This window comes from Sus scrofa, chromosome 3 (assembly GCF_054392235.1).
Source record: "Sus scrofa isolate SSC_HxYL_T2T_F1_AM1 chromosome 3, Sscrofa_HxYL_maternal_Yorkshire_Landrace_v2.0, whole genome shotgun sequence".
Lineage (NCBI taxonomy): Eukaryota > Metazoa > Chordata > Mammalia > Artiodactyla > Suidae > Sus > Sus scrofa.
The window spans coordinates 91,096,136-91,117,500 of NC_139385.1; the positions used below are offsets into that span (position 1 = coordinate 91,096,136).

The window sequence follows — 21,365 nt, forward strand, 5'->3', positions numbered from 1 at the left end:
TCACAATAGCCAGGACATGGAAACAATCCAAATGTCCATCGACAGATGACTGGATTCGGAAGATGTGGTATATATACACAATGGAATACTACTCAGCCATAACAAAGAACGACATAATGCCATGTGCAGCAACATGGATGGAACTAGAGAATCTCATACTGAGTGAAAGGAGCCAGAAAGACAAAGACAAATACCATATGATATCACTTATAACTGGAATCTAATATCCAGCACAAATGAATATCTCCTCAGAAAAGAAAATCATGGACTTGGAGAAAAGACTTGTGGCTGCCTGATGGGAGGGGGAGGGGGAGGGAGGGGGAGGGATTGGGAGCTTGGGGTTATCAGACACAACTTAGAATAGATTTACAAGGAGATCCTGCTGAGTAGCATTGAGAACTTTGTCTAGATACTCATGTTGCAACAGAACAAAGGGTGGGGAAAAAATGTAATTGTAATGTCTACATGTAAGGATAACTTGATCCCCTTGCTATACAGTGGGAAAATAAAATAAAATAAAATAAAAAGATTTTCTACAATGAAAACGTTATAGAATGCTCAACTCTGGCCATAGGCATATGGTGGAGATGGCTGACCAGGGATCACAAACAGCCCTTAAAGGACACAACATAGCAAACCCAAAGCAAACATAAAAACAAAAAGCTGTCATTAGAAACTGTCCTAATGGTATGCTAACACGAATATGATGACCTCTGGAATATTTACTATGTTACAATAGAGAAACACAAGAAGGTGTTCAACTAACTGGTACTGGGGAAACATACTTAAATAACAAAGGTGGTGAAATCTGGTACATTTACTTAATGGATGAGAAAGATTAATTTACTGCAGTTTTAGGGTCATGGACACATGGATTCCAAAGCCAACATTATTGCAGGATGCCAGTGCCCCAGTTTTAGAAAATATTTCAAATGTAGGAAATACAGCTTTATTATGAAAACAAATCTTACTATATAAGCAAAGAGCTGATAAATGTTTCTATTCTAAGAATATCCTCAAACAGCAATCAACATAAATGAATCTCAAAATACTTATTGATGTTTTCGGCAGGGATTGTCTTAAAACTATTTGCTCATCATGATGTATTTGTCATAGTATTAAGAACATAAACTTTGGGGGAAATCCTGTCTTCCTTTCTTTTTCTTTTTAGGGCTACACCCGAGGTTAGGCTAGGGGTTGAATCAGAGCTGCAGCTGCCGGCCAATGCCATAGCCATAGCAATGCCAGATCCAAGCCACATCTGCAACCTACACCATGGCTCATGGCAATGCTGATCCTTAACCCACTGAGCAAGGCCAGGGATCGAACCTGCATTCTCATGGACACTAGTCAGGTTTGTTTTTGCTAAGCCACAACAGGAACTCCTGTCTCCTTTTGATGAAGCAAAATAAAAAGTTAACTACATTTTTTCAAAATAAACCTTTTATTTACTCATTTGGTAAAAAAGAATGTGAGGACAGATTCAGAGCAACATCTCTCTGCAGATAACTTTTGACAGACTTCTATGCATGTACTTCTTACAGGAGGAGGTATAGACAACTTCACCAAAAGCTCTTCCTCCACAGACTTAAACATAAGAAAAAGCTATTTCTAAAGGCCAGAAATTAACAGTAATCTTGTGCCAAGCCCTTAACAGAGTCTGAACAACTTTTTTATGCCAAAAGTCAGTGCTCAATTTCTCAGAAGGTAAAATAAGCACAAACTTAAGATAGTAAAAAAGTAAAAATAAACTAAAGAGCAAGAAAATAATCATCATGGGAAAATTCATAACTGATGAAATTCTTTATATTTACTTAGAGTTTAGTATTTTAAAAAAACATATATGGGATGGGAGTTGTTTCCATAACTTTTCAGTGTTAAGAGCCTTTGAAAGTATTAATATGATCCATATTTCAGGTAAAGCATGACTATCTTGACTATCTACAAATAGGCACTTGGCTGAAGTCAAAACACTCAGAACAGAACTCTGAGACTGTATTTATTTTTTAAGGTGCATTTAACGTATTTTGTAAAATGGGATAATACATAGCAAGTCACTTTTACATGCATCAATTTAACCAAATAGACTACTGTCTACTTGGAGAATCAATTGGGCACCCTCCAATAAGGGGAAAACTTGAATTGTGAGCCACACTTACAGGCGGATAGCTTCCCCTGCCACTTCTCCCCTCTCTGGAAACTCCCTTTGTTGGGCGTGCATCCCGCCAACTCTTCTTTACCCATTCCCTCTCCTAGAGCCTCTTACTGTCATGTTATGGAAACGACTTAAAATGTGGCCCTACAATGTGGCAGAGACATTCACATTAAAGATGAGCATGAAATTGAAAAAAATTGTTTCTGGAAAAGTGGGAGTGGAGAGAAACAATATTTCTATATTAATGTATTTTAAGATGTGATTTCTTTGTTTGTTTTGCTTTTTAGGGCCGCGCCTGCGGCATATGGAGGTTCCCAGGCTAGGGGGCTAATCGGAGCTATAGTTGCTGGCCTACATCACAGCCACAGCAATATCAGATCCAAGCCACATCTGCAACCTACACCACAGCTCACAGCAACACTGGATCCTTAACCCACTGAGCAAGGCCAGGGATCGAACCCACAACCTCATGGTTCCCAGTCGGATTTGTTTCCACTGAGCCATGACGGAACTCCAAGATGTGATTTTAAATGTGTATGTATATATAGATAAGTATTACAAGAGAGATTACTAAACTTTTATATATTGAAGTTGGTCAAAATTTCTGGGGGAGATTTCTCATTGGGTGAATTGGGGGGTTATCTCTTTTAGGTCATTTGGGCACACAGTTTTTTATGAGGTGTTCTGGGAACTCAATTCATAATTTAAGTATTTTATGGAAAAGCATCTGATTCACAAATGAACTTCAGGATAAAGATTTATTATAAATGGACTATCTTTAGGAATACTGACTTAAATTAATTCTGAGAAACTCCTGTAGATAAGACTATAAGTTCTGGCAGTGCCAAGCATTACTGTGTATCACCTACAGTTTCTGCGGCAGGTTAGGTCTGTCATTTGGAATATAATGCAAATAAGATGAACACTGAATCTGCATCCAAAATAGCTTTTTTTTTTTTCCAGTTCAGTTAAAAAAAAATTGACAGACTCCTTTGATCTTCAACTAATTAACCTCTGTAAACCTCAGTTTCTCCTTCTCTATAAGTATAATCATATTACTTACCTCAGAAGTTGTTGGAGGAATTAAATGAGAAAATCCATGTAAAATTCTTATCACAGTGCCCAAGACTAAAAATGCTAGTGATGATGATGGTCATGAAGAAGGTGATAATGGCATGTGCAGCACTGACCCAGAAGGTGGAGCTATAAAGACGACCGAGATGTATGTAGCCCCTGACCTCAAAAGGGCTTATAGTCTAGTGTGGAGACAGACAAATAATCAGGGATACCTGGGGTGAGGATAAATTCTAAACAATGACTTGGACACAAATTACATCTTAAATCTTTGTTAGTCATAACAAAGTTTATAGTTAGTATAATTAGTATGTCATTGGCCATAAGCGAGACAGGTGAAAAATGTGGGTGAATCAATACAAACTGATCTCTGCAGCTGGAAAAACAAAGGAATGCCCTACTGGATCATCAGTGTCACAGCTGCATACAAAAGACAGTCATAACTATGGTGACAAAATAATGTGTCTCTGCTTCAGCTAATGACAATCTAGTTATTTGCAATAGGTTTTAGAGATTTAAGAACAAAGTAGATCATGAGATAATACCCCTTAACATCAAAAAAAAAAAAAGAGAGGTAGGGAGTTCCTGGTGTGGCTCAGCGGTAGCCAGCCCGACTAGTATCCATGAGGACGTGGGTTAGGTCCCTGGCCTTGCTCAGTGGGTTAAAGAATCCGGCGTTGCCATGAGCTTCGGTGTAGGTCGCAGACGTGGCTAGGATCCCATGTTGCTATAGCTGTGGTGCAGGCCAGCAGCTGTGGCTCTGATTCAACCCCTAGCCTGGGAACTTCCATATGCTGTAGGTGCATCCCTAAAAAGCAAAAAAAAAAAAAAAAAAAAAAAAACAGAGAGAGACAGAGAGAATTTTAAAATTGAAAATCATAGACTAATAGAACACATCTAAGTGTTTACTAGTTATCAAAATAAAAAAAATAACAAGTACACACTGATATGATTTTAAGAAAAGGAAAAACCAAATATTAATAAAGCTTAAAAAGCTTTAAAAGCTTCATTGAGATAGTAAGGTTTTCATCATTTTTATAGAAAGAGATTTTGATGTTAAAAGCAGAACACTGTTAAAATCACCTTATGAAACTGGCAATATAGATGAAATAGGTGATGTACTAAAAGCCAGTTGAGAATGAGACTTGATTCTGTTGAGAGCATGGAAAATTAAATATACATAATTTTTAAAATATAGAAGGACGAACCAGGTAGATACGCTCCAAATAGGCTCCTAAAAATGTGTTATGCAGCCAGTTAGCTACTTGTTTAGGTAACCCTGTGTTGTTTAAAGTCTTCAACTCCCAACCTCCAATGTGCTACAGAAACAGTAACTTCCTCTTCCTCTCTACACGTAGTTTGATCACGCTTGGATTCAGGCAACCAGGCAACACCAAGACACAACCTTCCTTATGTATATTCTTAAAAATATTTAGTGAGAGAGAGCTGAAGGGAATTATGCCTTATTCCCTTCTAGCCTGCAGCCACCTTCATTCTCTAAATGGAGACACCTAAAGAAAGCAGGACACTGCAGAACCATCTGCAGCAGTCTTCTAACCTGCACAGGCTTCAACAGTTACACAACACTTTGAATCAAATGTAAAAAAATGCTGTTTTTCACGACCAGGCCAGGTGACTAGTTTGAGTTTCAGCACTACACTACCTCATCCATTTGCCCCTCAACTTTTCCCAAAGGAGCCATTCTCTTTACTAGGATACACAGGGACGTTCATGATAGACTTGTGTCCACAGCACTGCTTCCTGAAGCCTTGGAAAGAAGTGTCTCAAAGACATGTTATCTCCCTCATCAGATAACTGACCATCAATAACTTTCTCATAGGCAGGGAATAATAACGGCAATGATGATTGTGGTAACAGCAGCGACTATTTAATGAGGTTGTATAACGTACCTATAGTAATAGAGCTAGTTAGTGGTGGAACAGGCCTCAAATCCAGGCAATCTGTCTTGTGAACCACCGTTCTTAGCCACTCTACTTGACACTCATAGGTAACCAGTCTTACCAGAACAAGTCCTTTATTTAGAATTCAAGCCAACCTTGACAAAGCCTTCAGAGTGGCTCTGATAAGCAAAACAGGAAAAAACAAAAACAAAAACAAAAACAAACCCCAGGAGCTCTTGCTGTGGCACAACAGGATTGGCAGCATCTTTGGAGCACTGGGACGCAGGTTCAATCCCTAACTGGGCACAGTGGGTTAAGGATATAGCATTGTCATAGCTGCAGCTTAGCTCTCGGCTGTGACTCGGATCTGATTCCTGGACCGGGAGCTCCATATGCTGTGGCGGGTGGGGGTGGGGTGTCAACAACAAACAACAAGCAAACTTTCAAACTTCTGCTAAACAATCAAGTTCATCCATTAGTACAAGGGATTTTGTTTACTCTTCCCATGTAGATCACTGAAACAATGATCTCAGAGCTGTACATTGAGGGGGGTCAGCCTTTCTTCCTATGCAGCTATGGATACATGATCTTTGAAGTATAGATTGGTGGAGGACATCTTTAAGAAACAGGGATTCCAGGCATAGACCTGTCTACTTCTTGGGCAATTATAAGCTACTCTGATTCCATTTGAGCATTTGATGTATCCTTCAGTGAAAATGGCCAAACAAGAATACTCCCCTTACTACAAGATTATATTCAAGTTCCAGCTCTGCTCTTTAAAAGCTGTGGCAATTTGGGTAAATTACTTAATCTCCCTATGCCTCAGTTGCCTCATTTGTAAAGTAGAGATAAGAGCACTACTTCATAGTTTTGTGAAGATTAAATGAGTTCGGAAAGTACTTAGAATAGTGCCTGGTCTATAATAAATACTATGTAAGTAATATAATGGGGGTTGCTATATACTGTTTTTCTCCCTGTCTGTCCACACACACATCCTTTTTTTTTTTTTTTTTTTTGTCTTTTTGCTATTTCTTGGGCCGCTCCTGCGGCATATGGAGGTTCCCAGGCTAGGGTTCGAATCAGAGCTGTAGCCACCTGCCTATGCCAGAGCCACAGCAACCCGGGATCGGAACCGCGTCTGCAACCTACACCACAGCTCATGGCAACGCCGGGTCGTTAACCCACTGAGCAAGGGCAGGGACCGAACCCGCAACCTCATGGTTCCTAGTCGGATTCGTTAACCACTGCGCCACGACGGGAACTCCACACACATCCTTACCTACATATACACACACAGAGTAGGGATCCACATCTTTTTTTTTTTCTTTTCTTTTTCAGCTACACCTGCAGCATATGGAAGCTCCCAGGCCACAGATCAAATCCGAGCCACAGCTGTGAGAATGTTGGATCTTTAACCCACTGCACCGGGCCAGGGATCGAACTGGTGCCACCATGGAGAGAAGCCAGAGCATTGAGTCCCAAGGGATCCACATTCTTTAGTCAAGCTTCAGGATCTTCCCTGACTGATTCTTAGGATTACTGATGGAGTAAGGCATGGTGATTCCTCCTGGCAGAGTCTCAGTTTTTCTGCTTGTGCAAGCACCAGAAAAGCCTACTCAGAGAAGTAAATATACTGGGTAACTTGATACAAGTCTTATAAGATGTTGGTTTCATTGACATAACATTTCTAACTTTTTTTTTTTTTTGGTCTTTTTTTTGGTCTTTTCTAGGGCTGCACCCGTGGCATATGAAGGTTCCCAGGCTAGGGGTCTAATCGGAGCTGTTGCTGCCAGCCTACACCACAGCCACAGCAACGTAGGATCCAAGCCGCGTCAGTGACTTACACCACAGCTCCTGCAATGCTGGATCCTTAACCCACTAAGTGAGGCCAGGGATTGAATGAGCAACCTCATGGTTCCTAGTCTGATTTGTTTCCACTGCGCCACTACGGGAACTCCTCTAACTTCTTTTTTTTTTTTTTTTTACTGGGCCGATCAACCAAAATGTATCTAAACACTATTTCATATTTTTCATTCCCCTTAAGTAAGGAAGCCTAGCAACTACCTATTACCCATTTTTCTTTTCTTAAAAGAGCTACTCAAATGCAAATCCTGTGGAAGACTGTTTCTTTTCCAGGGTTACACATGTTATGTTTATCCAAAGGTTCTCTTGCTAATAGCAGTACCTTCAATCAGAACTAATGTGTGACTCTCAGAATCTCTAGAATCCCCAAAATAATGTTCAGATTTCCCCTCAACTTAATTCCCAGGATATGTTCAATATGCCTTTTATCATGATATACATTTTTAGATACCCTTTAGACGGAAGCACATCATGCTCCCTAATACCCACCCCCTCAGACTCTGGCATAAGTCTTTCGAGCCAAACTCCAGCAGTTAGCTATATGTCCTTCTGTTGTGATATCTTTCCTCTCCCCTTTTTTCAAAGCTACAGCTCACCTAAAAAAGGTCAGAGCAATCACACCAAAAACACAATCTACATTCCCACCCAAAGTCATGGTCAACTTCAAACCTATTTAGTCCTTACAATGTTCCTGTTAATATCATATATTTCAGAATTTAGCAAAATTACTACCTACCCTACATAGTGACAATTTTCATATATTTCAGAATTTAGCAAAATTACTACCTACCCTACATAGTGACAATTTTTATGTTAAGGGTGATTTTCCTTAACTTTTTACTTAACTTTAAAGCAAGTATTTGAGTCAAGACAAATGGTATTAAAAGTTTTAAATTTTGACTCCCTTTAATTTTATTCTCATGAGAAATTAAAATATTTATGACCAATCTAATAATTTATGTGGTAAATTATTCATGCCCCCAATACAAAAAACTATTTCTATTTTTTAAATCAATGAAATTCATAAAAAATCACTTTTAATTAAAAATCAGTCTAAGTATCATTCTTGACTTCATTTTTAACTTTCCTTAAAGAGCTAGATCCTTTGAGAACACAACAGATTTAGTTACGACCTATTTCAGCTCACAAGCATCTAACAGAAGATAATATGCCGGTGGGGAAGAAATGTCGGTACTTTACTCAATTCCTAGCTTTGGCCACCAAGTGGTGCTATTAATTCAGAGTGAACTGGCATTGGGGGAGTAGGGTTGGGTGGCTTTGGGTGGGTAAAGTATACAACCTGTCAGTAAATGCAGAAGATACTCTCAAGTCAGATGTTCATAACTCTGTGTATTGTGAATTCACATTTCATTTCCCACTCAGTGTCATCAGGATGAAAACAAAGCAGAGAAGTAATTCATATATTCTTATTTTGATGGTAAAGACCATTATACATTGTCAGGAAAAGTAACTGTCTGTGTATACATACCTGTACCAAATTTTATCCTTTCAGGCTATGATTAAAAAAAATCATACGATTTTGATTAATCTTCCTCTTTTTACAAAACTCATCCAAATTCCTCCATTAAAAACAAAAAACCTTTACAGAAAAGAACTATTCAGCAATAAGCATTATATATTAATCAGTAATATTAAGCATTTAAAAATACCTAATTTAATTTTTATAGTAGATATCAGCTCAACTTTTTTTTCCTTGTCTATATTATATTGTAAACTTTTTCTGAGGAAATAGTTTCTCTAAGTGGATGAATGCCTTTCACATTCCAGCTCAGAAGTGACATATGGGAACAGGGAACAGATGTAATGACTGAATGTTTAGTTTTCTTATGTGATGCACCTAGAGGCCTATGAAGAATGATAAAAGCATAAATAAAAGCTTAAAAAATACATAATAGGAGTTCCTATCATGGCTCAGCAGAAACAAATCTGACCAATATCCATGAGGACGAAGTGGGTTAAGAATATGGCATTGCTGTGGCTGTGCTTGTGGCTGGCAGCTGCAACTCCGATTCAACCTCTAGCCTTGGAACCTCCATATGCTATTGGTGCAGACCTAAAAAGACAGAAAAAAAAAAAAAGCATAATAATTTACGCTCCACTAGAAGAAGAACTGGAAATGTCTGTGATGGAATGAACAATGATATAAAAAAAGAACTTTATAAGAAAGTTACAATAAAAGGAAGGTCCATAGCTAATCAATTAAACAGTTCTATCCTAAATATGAGGGACCTAGTAAAAATCAACATGTAGCCAGTTGTCTCTGTACATTAAAATCTGTATTTTTTGAGAAAAAAATGTTCCCATTTGGAAAAACTGGGAGAAGGATGTTAGAGCAGAGTCTGTATCCTTCCATAAGCTACCCTGGTTTTGACTCTGGACTGGGGAGGCAATTCATACATGACTAGCCATCTTTGATATCTTGCTTTGTCAAATCAAATTGTGAAATCTTGGTTAGACTTCTGAGAAGAGTATTAGGGTGAAACAGAAGAGCAGAAAATGCATTTGCAAAGTTGGTTTTCACATAGATGTCCTAAAATAAATTTCTCAAATACAATGCTTAAGTTTATTTCTGTACATACCTCACAAAACTCATATAATCAGTATATCAATTCATTGAAACATGGATTGGGAGACTAGCAAAATTCCTAAGGCTTTCTCCTAGTTATTTATTTAGTTGTGAAAATGTTTACAGAAACAGTTACCAGTTATTTTTAATACATAAAACAAGGGTTAAAAACAAAAATATAAAAAACCCAGTCTTATGCCAAATTGCCAAACCAGTTCTTCAGGCATTTCTTGGGAGAGAAAGCATGCATGTGCATGCGTGATTGTGTTTGAGAAGAGTTATAATAGGATGAAGGATGAACATATTACTTAGAGGAAAGGAAAAATTTAAAGCAAAGGTAGAAACAATAATAAATAATGAAACAACTACTGTGAATGATGAAAGGAACTACTTTCATATTGAGCGCTAATCCTCTGCCAGGCTCTGTGCTAAGCGCTCTGATATAAATGTTTATCTCCATCTGTATTAATATATTTTAGACTCTCAATAACCTTCTGAAATGGATTTATTCTTCCTTAAAAAAAAAAAAAAACAAAAAAAAAAACCCCAAACCCCCCCACAAAACTTAGAGCTGAGGAAATAGGGGCTCACAGAGGATAAGTAACTTGTCCAAGACCACCCAGATTCTAGCTGGCATCTTGCTGATGTTCCAAGTCTGTGTTCTTAAATCTCTATGTTGTGTTACTTCCCTTAGCACTTGTAACACTAGGAGTTTAGCATATCTTAGCTTCCTCCTTCTCAAAATGTGGTCTGTGGATCACCTGTATTAGAACTGCCCGAAATATGGACCCTACCTACCACAGTTCCACTGAAGCTCCAGGAATCTTTTAGGAAAGGTCAGGGAATCTATATTTTAAATGAACCCTTTAGGGTTTTTTTGTTTTGTTTTGTTTTTTTTCCTTAAATGCACACAAAAGTTTGAGAACCACTATCTTAGCCCTTTCACAAATAAGTCACTGATTTTTTTTTTTTTTAAAGAAAGGGTGATATTCCATGTATAAGATGTTATTTTAGCATTGGCATGACATTATACAAATTTAATTTCACATTCAGAAGAAAAACATGTTGCTGCCAAATCAGTTCAAATGCTTAAATTTTGTTTCATACATAGTTACTGAGAAAAACACATTTTCCTGGAATTTCTACTTTTTAAGTGTTAAAAAATTTTATTGCAGTCTAGAATAAGGATATACCTCACTTTAGGCAATAGACATGTTCCAAATTGAAAATCATGGTGATTTTATAATTCTTTAGGTTCAAAAATTATATTTTATATTTCCAATTTAAAATTTCTAGTAGTGGAAAGTACTTTCTAAATACCACTGGTAGAAATTATATACATTTTTTTCTTCCCATTAAATGAACAAACGTGAGTCAGCACATGAAAAAGTCACCTTCAGACTGCATATAGTAAAAAGCTGGGACATACAGTGGATGCCAAAAAGAAAAGAAACAAATGTTAGAAATGAGAAACTTAGGGGGTTCTTAACATTCTGAATCAGAGCCTTCTTTCTAGAAATCTTCTGATCCAATACCTATTACATAAACTAGAATGATTCGACAACAGTTCTGGACTACTACTTCTATATATAAATTATATACTTTTCTTCTTTAAATAATACAAAAAATGAAATGCAGATAGAAACATATTAAAGATGTCTGAAATAGCTTAGCAAATTGTGAGAGTAAAGAAATTCTGAGAGTATGACAATAGTTTTAATTTTTCTTGTAACTAGAGGAGGGAAAAATGATAGAAAGAAAAGAATTTAGAAATATTACCAATTTCTAAAATAGAAGACATAAAAAATAAAGAGCAAAAGCACTCATGTAAGCACTTTAAGATTTAAACCCCTTTTAAAGCAAACTTTACTATTTTCTTTACACTGTATTTTAGACATTATTAATCATTTTCAATAATCAAAAGACTATTCTAATATATGTAATATAATAATAAATGTGTAAACATGCAGAGAAAATATTAATATATTATAAATATTTCATTTAGGGTTCGACTGTGACATTCCTAACATGTTAGTTAGTGTTTTTCATTGTTTGGTACTTTTTATTTCAAAGAAGACCCTGACAAATTTAAGTAAGATCATACAAATAATAATAGCTGACATTTATTGAACTCTGTATATGTACTAGGCACTGTGAAAATGCTTGATATAAGGTATCTAATTCTCACAATTCTCTTAGCTGTCACACCATATCAACTTTGACTCAGTAGGAGAAAGTTTGACTAATTATATTCACTAGTCAGGGTTAAGATTCTACATTCAGTTTATAGTGCCTTAAGGCATAACAGGGCTCAAGAAATATTTGTTGAATGAATCAAAATCACAAGATATAAAGAATAAATGAATTTAGCCCTTTATGGAAATTAAAGTTAGGTTCTTTCCCCCAATTTTTATTTTCCAAGCCATAGATCCTCATTTTATTAAAGTGGGAACTAAGGCTCACAGCTATGAAGCTGAGCTGAATATAGCACAGTAGAATGGGATTCTGGCTATCATTCTGCCAGCCAGGGTCTCAACTCACCGCTGGAAGGGCTGAGCCCATGTTTTCAGATGAAGGTACACTGAGGATTAAGTAGAGAAGAAAAGCCTCTCCTGCAATTATGCTAACAGTAATGGAGGACAGATGGGCTTTGGTACGTAATGGACAGAGTACCGGAGAGAAGGTTCACATGGAGACCTTGGAGAGTGGGGCCTTGGCTCACTGTTCTTCCACCTGGCTATGGCTCTGCTAATCAAGGATGTGACAGAATCAATTGTCTGACATTTTTTAATGCTTTTTATTTTTCTGAATATTGGACTAGAATGTAATTGCACAGAGTTGTATCATTTCTTGCAATTAGAAAATGATTTTATATTACTTTGCATTCTTGGAGTTAAAGTAACTAAAATCTTGACACAGGTAAAACACAGACAGACACCACATTTACCAAAAGTATGTTAGCATTCTACTTCCAAAAAAGAATGGATTCTATCAACTCTTAGAGAATCTATCAAAGGATATGGCTCATTGCCTTTGGAAATTGTGTTAAACAGTCACTTTGCAGAAAATTTTCAGACATAAAATGTTAATTTTTTTTACTGCCTTCTTGATTATGACACAGATTTAATGCCCTATGAATTTCCATTAATAATTACCTTAGTGGGGAACAAGAGGTAAATGTATCCTATTTTGGATACTTAGAAATAATTTTATTTACTTTAAAGCACCAAATTCCCTTATTCTCTTTTTATTTATGAAAGTTTCTTTGCAAAGACAATATAATTTGGTCTATTTCATATTTTATGTCTACAGAAATCAATGCACACATTCTATTTCAATAAGCTAAAAACTTCATTTTGTATTTCACCATAATATGTCACATGGTGTTAAGAAAATATTTCATTAATGAGAAATCTACAGTTCCTAATTTTCTTTTTTAGATTTGTAATTGAAATGCCAGAATACATACCTTACTTAGTTTAATGTGTATTTTTAATGATATGGCCTCTTTTCTCATGGTAATTTATATGAAAATAGATAGATTATATCTATTAAAAAAGCATCTTTACATAACAGAGAGATTTTTATTACATTAATGCTATTTCCCATCCACATTTGTAAGAAGCATAGAAATATCATGCTAAATGATAGTGGATATAGAATAACCAGATATTAAAGAAAAAAACCTTTCTGTTTTATACTTGGAAGATAGTTTCTATTTTTTGCTGACTTTATCAATTATGATTGTCCAAGTTATTTCTATTGCTATGGGTTCCCTCTTTCATTCAAGTGTGAATAAACTACAGTATCTTAAGCCATGTGAACAAAATTCAATGTACAAAAATACAATTTTTCAGGATAAGAAAAAATTTAAAGAATAGTATATAAAAGGGTCAGAAATATGTTTTAAATGTGAGAAATATTGCCCCCAATTTTCTCCTCACAAAACCTGTAAAGTGTTACTGTAACAAGCTTCCTTTCCTGGTTATTTATTAGCTGTAGAGAATCAGTTTAACTCTAAATTCAGATATCTTTATATATAAAAATATACCCAGTTTTGGTTCTCATTTTCCCTTTCTAGACATGGGTATGTTGAGAGATGGAGTTGACTACTTCTAATCTGGTAAGCATGTAGTTTTTCTAGAGAAAAGAGAGCTAGTGAAAAATATGCTCCTTACAAACACATAATTTAAATATCATAAAAATGCTTTTTAATCAAAGAACACACGTTTACAGTATTCACTGAGGCAATCTTAACTTTATGTTGTTATCTATACTCTAAACCATAAAAACTACATCATCTGTCACTTTCTAAATCATAGAATCATGGTCTATATAGACCCTGTTTTAATGTTAATGAATTTATAGACACAAATAGCTAGCATCAAGTCTAGAGTGAAAAGCAGAACACTTCAAGCATTTAATACAGCTAAAGGGGAAGATTAGAGATCAATAACAAAATCACCTGGTAAAAAAGGAAAAAGGTGTTGCATTAAAAGGCTTTTTGCTTTTACATGTGAAACAATACTGAGAAACCTGTATTTTAGCACTTGTACTCAACAGGCACTCCAAACTATGCAAGGATGAGAACAGAAACCCATCCTTTCTAATAATCTTGCGACAAAAGCTAAAAGACATCATCCTATTAACTAGTGATCTCAACTGCTAATGCGGAGTACTTCCTGGTGCCTTTTATGTAGAATGCTGCTATTAAAAAACCACTAAACATTCACTGTGAACAACACAGAATCATTCATCTTTTATCAGCATCTCTTGTTAGAAGAGTATGAGTGGGGTTGAAGGTGTCATTGATATTATGGAGTGGAAATTAATCAGAAATTTTTCTCATATTTTCCTCATCTCACTAATTTACTTTTGTACAAATTTCCTCCTGCTAAAAAGTTCATACCCAACCCCCTGTTGTACTCTTTTAAGTTGAGAATATTCAACGAGTGCGTCCACTGAAAAGCACCAGGTCCTAACACAAAAAGCATTCGAAATTCTCATTTAGTTGTCTTTATTTTGCTAGCGCCATGTGGTCCTTGAAGATGTAGAAAACACGGGAAGCCGAGTAAAGATCAGAGCAAGCTCATTAGCATTCTGACAAAATTGGAGTGGTGGAGATGTATAGTTTGCCTAGTTTGTCGTTTTGAAAGCTACCGGTGGTAAGCTTTCTATTTCATTGTGCTTTTGTCTTTTGGGGGGGTTTCAAAGCAGCAGGGTATTTGTTAGCCCTAGGTTTGCACAATGCATTGTGGGAACCTTTCCTGCACATTCAGCCCTATATAGTATCATTCCAGTCTGAGTCAAAAAGTTTTTTTTTCACCATTTATAAGAAAGGACATGTGTGTGAATCTTAGTGCACACCCTCAATGTGTTTATCACAGCTTTGTCTTTCTCTTTGGCCTGAATCATAAAGTCCACAAAGAGTCAGAGACAGAATCTGAATGACATAATTTTCAATGTTTTAAAAATGTTGTCATTCATTTCAGACCACAACATTAAAACATTAATTTACTTTCTGCTCTTTGTCATAAACAACTAACAAGCATCATGCAGGACTAATTCAGTTAGTCAAAAGGCAAAAGCTTACTGCTTACTATGATAGACCTTAATTCTAATTTTGAAAATAATATAGAGGAAAAAAAGTGGTGTTTTAGAATTTACATAAATAAAGAATACCTCTTGAAAGACTTAAATAAGTTATTACCCCTAGTCATTTGATTTTCTTCATCGTCTTCTTTTTCTTTTCTTTTCCCTCTTTTTTTTCCCCTTTTAAACATAAGACTCACTTTGAAGAGCTAAATGGGCTACATTAATGCTACTATTCAACATGAATGTTTCCAAGTTGCAATGAAATGGATAAAAGTCTTTGGGGATGAATTTATCTGCTAAATCCTTGTGGTTGCCCTCCTATCTTGGATGATGACCCAAAAGAATGTCAACAGCTCATTTTCCCAGAAAGCTGGAAGGAGTCCCTATGCAAGCATAATCTACACATTCTCAAAGAACCGTTTCAAACATTATATTGCACAAGCAGTTTTAAGTGATTTTCCTCTCATCTCTAGTATTCTAACAGTACTTTGGACATCAGTGCCTCTGAAATGAGGGCTAAACAAGTTTACGTATAAATTCTACATATGGCACAGAAATTTTTAGATTTATTTTCAATACATATTTTAGAAACATGGTCATCTCGTTTCAATAACATTTATGTCATTTGTAGAAAATGAGCTTTTTAATTATTGTCATTTTTGCTTAGAATCAAACCTTGTTTATGAGAAGTATTCATAGTTTTTCTTAATGTCTAATTATTAAGAACCCAGGAGAAGCTAAAGAATAGCGATGAATAAAATATAGTATATTAGTAATCTGGTAAAAGTAGTTTAACTCTAAGAGAATGGATCATCTCTGCATGAAGCCTCTGACAGAGTAGTATTTGGTTATATTCCATTTTGTTTCCTTTATACAGTAAGAAACCACTAGACTAAGTGATTTATGGGGCGGTAGATTTCGTATATTAAATATTCATATTACATTAGAGCATGTAATTAAAATGATATAACTTTTTCTTCGTTTCTAATTTAAGTTCTAATTTTCACCTATAAAGACTTTTCTTAAAGGCCTATTCTTCTACAATTTAAAAGTTCATTCTTAAAACAAACAAAAACAGACAAAAAAAACTATGCATAATTTTGTGGTTATAGTATGAGTCTCTTTATATATGGTTAGAACATGAAATTTGACTAACTTAGAGCTTAATATTTAAGTGCATCCCAACATTGAGCTGTTCTCCTGCTAGCTTTAAAACTATTTAAAAAATGGATGTTATTATAGCAATAATGACTGAATTAGTTCTATGCTTTGCAATATGAATATGAGTATAACCATAAAAATTACTTATCTACTTCACTGCATTTTCCTACCAAAGTTTCTTGAATAAAATCATTTGGACTAACTATATCAAATTAGAGAGCAGTCAGGAGTGTCTAAGTCCAGCTTTAAAACAAATATCTTAACAATTACTTAGCCATATGGAAAATAGGGTATGTCTCTCTTGAAACCATTTTAAAAATATACTTTCTATCTTGAATTTAGATTTCATTAGAAACCATTTCTGACGTGTAATGCCAAGATGGCTGAAACCTCACCCTTTTAAAAAAACATGAGATGATCTGTAAAAAAGCTGAACCCTTTTGAGCTGCCAATTAATACTTTTCTAATTTTTTAAAGCACATCACACTTGTATTTAAAACATTTTCAAAATTCAAAAACTGAAGGGAAGCTAAAGCTTTATGAATAAACAAATGCAGTTGTATAGTTAGACACACATACACACATGCTAACAGCTTTTTTTTAATATTACACCAAATTTGAAGCTTCTTCACAAGTGTTCACATTGTACTCATGTTTGGGTTCCTACGACTTAAAGGCCAGATGCTTTTTTCACAAATGACCAACAATTGTGTTAGAATAAATTAATGATTGATTTTTTTTTAAAGCTTTGATGGAATTAAGCATACTTCTTTCTCAATGTGCCTATGTGAATGTTTGCCCGTTAAACTTTTTTTTTGACAAGTGAGGCCACCCGGCAGAAAACAACTGATGCAAAACCCAGGAGTAATCCCTCTGTTTAGTTCAACACTATGGTTAGCCTTAACACTGCCTCTATTATCCAATGGATTTAGAGACGCTTTCATTTATTTGTTGGCCTCAGTTTTCAATTCTGTTGTCCTCTTTAAGGAAGTCTAGACCTATTCCTATGTAAATACATTTACATATTGGTACAATGAAATGTTCTAGAATTTTTATTGCTCTACTAACCTAAATAGGGGCTGTGCACATAGGCAGTCTGAAAAATAAATGAAAAGAATCAAGATATAATCCTTACTAAGGATTTTAAAGCACATTGCAATAAACCTATAATGTTCATGGCCCAAGACTAATGTAGTTATTTTCAACAATATTTTAACAATATATGATCATCTATTTTACAAAACCTGAAGCCATTGGAATCTAAGAAACGCACTCTATTATCACAAAATCAGTGTCAGTTTACTACATTAAAATGTGTTAGTTTTTCCTACAGGAATCTTTTAAAATATGTATTTTTATCATAGAGAATATTTTACATTCTCTAATGTTCAGAGTGTAAATTACAAAGGGTTTATTCTATATGAGATAAGTAAGTAGGATATGAATTTTTAATTTATTCAGGAGATTCAAAGTAGGGAATCATTTAACTATGTATACACTATAGCAGTCTACATTGTTTTTCTCTAAACATCAGTTACTACTTTTTAAAAAATGAAATCTATAACAAACACAATTTAGGAGAAGGAAAACATGTTAGATTGAGAGTCAGAAAATAACAAGTCTCTGCCAATCTCTTACTCTGGTCTTAACTGTTTTCATCAATAAAATAAAAAGTTTTAAACTAGATGATCTCTAAGATTTCACATTTTCAAAGAGTTATAACTACATGGCATTAGTTTATACAAAATAATAAGTTAATATCAATAATTTGTTCAAAAGTTGATTGTTATAGTCTTCCTCACTGCACAAATGCTTTTGAAAGTGAATGGTACAGGGAGTTCCTTTTATGGCACTGCCTAGTATCCATGAGGATGCGGTTCGATCCCTGGGCTTGCTCAGTGGGTCTGGGATCTAGCATTGCAGTGAGCTGTGATGTAGGTTGCAGACATGGCTTGGATCCTGTGTTGCTGTGGCTGTGGCTGTGGCCATGGCCGGCAGCTGTAGCTGGACACTTAGCCCGGGAACTTCCATATGCCATGGGTGCGGCCCTGAAAAAAAAAGAAAAGAAAGTGAATGGTACAAATTGCACCAAGTATGTATGGACTATATAAGACAAATACGCAGTAATAGAACTTCATAATGAAATCTCCACTTACCAAAAATAGATCATATAAACAAGACAATCTTAATACTCTCTCTTAGCTGTTTTCCCTAGTTAATGCAATCAGCACTGATAAGCAGCAAAACATGTCACCCAGAATGATGGAATTAGCAGTACCACCCACACCCGACTTCTTCCTGTTTTCCTCCTTAGTTAGTTTCCCCTAAAAAATGACATTAGTTTCTGGAATTATTCAGCCAAGAAAAGTTTCACATGGACTCAGGCATTCAGATGTTCGAATAGGAATTTTTAACTTTATCAAGGAAATAAAATGGAAAAATGATGATGACATTCTACTATTCAGAAGAGAAGCAGAGGTCTCCAACTCAACATGCACTTAGGTTTTACTGTATACAGTATTCTCTAGGGAGTAAAAAATAAATATGCATTTTAGGGTTCTAACTAGTCATGTAAATTTCTTCTATGAAATTGATTTCCCTATTGGACTAAGCACATCAATATAAAAATAAATGAACTACCAAAGTGCCCTAATTAACAAATTCGCAAGTGAATACAGACATTAGCCTCAACACTGTTGCCATTAAAGTCTATTCCATGGCATATCTGTTTCTGTTAACATTTCAATAGACCAATTAAATGACCTTTCCCCCTTCAAACTCAATTAAGCTATTTGAACTTCAAATGCCACCTTGCCATGTATTTATACAAAATTTACACACAGGAAATTAATTTTTTAGCTTTAATGGGTTTAACAAGTCAATACTATTTGAAATCAGCATTCATAGAATTTTATATAATGTATATATGGTATATTATCCAAATTAATTGTTTAAACCAAATCAATCTCTCCAGTCTAACCTATATATTTTTGTTTCCAGTTTATTATTTTAACAGCTTTGCAATCCAGTTATAATCATTAAAATTTAAAATATATAAATAACACTTATTGTTTTGGGGCAAGCTGAAAACTAAAAACCAAAAGGCCAACTAAGGGAAAAAAAGACTTCCTCAGATGTAAAAGGAGAAAAAAGTGAAAATGAAAAAAAATGAAAGCAGTGATTTATATGACATTAGAAGTTGCAAGTTCCTAAGATCCTCAGCCCTTTGTAATAGTCAAAACAAAACAAAATAACCGTGTACAAAAATCTTTAAATTTCTTGATGTGAGAGTAAACGAGAAAATGCTAACAGGTAGAAAGATATCAGGAAAAAGAAAAAAAACCAAGTTTGAAATTTAACAATTCCATTTCAACTTTTTAGATTAATTTTCCCCAAATCTAGTGGCACGACAGGAGAATACAACAAAAGCATGCTCTCTGGGAAGAAGCACTGACCTCTTTAGAATGTTAATCTGCCATATCACTTGCTAGTCCACCCCAGCATGTACTTTTGCTCCTATCCACAATTAAAAGAATACATTTAGCAAGTAGTCTTATCACTAGATGTTTTAGCTTGTAATTCACACTAACTAGATAGTCAAAGTAAAATTTATTTAATTTTTCATTTCTTTGTAAAACTTTGTAGATGCTGCCTATCTCATGATTAGGAACAACATATAAAGCATCCCCTTCTCTAATCTTCCTAAAATCCCCTTTCATCCAATTGTTGAAGAATGCTTGAAAGGCTCACACCAAGCCTAAGACCACTGCACATATGGGGGAGGGGAACCTCTGAGGTTAGCTAATTAAACTGTTTGTCTTCTGAAACATTTAACTGGCTTTGGAGATTATTCTAATTAAGAATGTTAGATGCATTTTTTAATGTAGCTATTAACATTAATCATAATCCACCAGTCTCATGTGCTGAACTATGTCAATAGAGATGTGTTAAAAACCCTGATAAATTTATTTTATTAGGAATAATTCTAAAAAAAAAGCTTTTAAATTAAATGTACATGGAGAAACCATAACATATATTTCTATTGATTTGGGCAAGTCACTATATTTGCTATTCTCAGGCATAATGCAATATGTGAGGTTGGAGTATCAGCTGGTATTCGTACTGTACTTGGTACAGCAAGATTATAACTAGGAAATAAGAAACTGCATTAAAAAGGGAACTATATAAATAAGTATGTCCAAATTCATACTATGTCTTTGCATAGAGATATTTCAGAGCTCTGAATTTCATGGCAAATATTTTACACACATACACACATTTGGTATATATGTACACACATACATATATATGTATTTACATACATATATATGTATTTATATATGCATGCCACAAAAAGAAGTGACATGCAAACAGAAAGGATGACTGGTACAAAAAAGTCAATAATCAAACTGGCTAGGGTTTTTGTGTGTGTGAAAATACTATTCCCATTAAATAATTAAAATAAAAACCAAAACAAAAGAAACAAATGAATTATGATTACGGTACACACAACAGGCAGCCTCTATTAGAATCAGAAGGGTATTATACTCTAAACACTTTTTCTTCCCTTACTGCTGAAAGATTATACTGGTTATCCCATTAAAGTTGGTAAAATGCCATTCTTGTGTCTTAAAGCTCTAGCATTGGAGGTCAAGAAGTGTATGCTGCTTCTTACAAGGCTAGTGTGGATGTAATCTTCCCAAAGTTACAATAATTAATGTTAAGCTTCTTTAGCAATACGTTTCTGAAAGAACTTGCCTGATAATATACTTAGAGCCTGGCTAGCTGTTTGTGTTTCTGAGCAAGAAATGTATTCTATGCTACTCACGTACTTCAGCTTAAATCTTTAGTCAAACTAGGATGATGATGAGTAGTTTGACTTATGAACAGACATAATATTTAAATATATAGAAATTAAATATGTAGCAGATCCTAACACATATAGAGATATAACTTCCCTAATATTATTAACTTTAACCTAAGAAATGTACTGAATTTCTTCAGAATTCTTACGTCGGTATGGGACATA

At 35.0% G+C, this 21,365-nt stretch overlaps 1 protein-coding gene and 1 long non-coding RNA gene across 16 annotated transcripts in view; both read right to left on the bottom strand.

Annotated features, from left to right (window-relative positions):
* EHBP1 (EH domain binding protein 1) overlaps positions 1-21,365 on the bottom strand; it is a 350,789-nt gene that overhangs the window by 13,742 nt on the left and 315,682 nt on the right. The gene's annotated exons all lie outside the window — the stretch shown is intronic.
* On the bottom strand, positions 7,205-16,889 carry LOC146404770 (uncharacterized). The gene is made up of 2 exons (XR_014841877.1): positions 7,780-16,889; positions 7,205-7,725 (listed from the first exon to the last, which is right to left on the bottom strand). It is a non-coding gene; the product is annotated as an uncharacterized LOC146404770 (long non-coding RNA).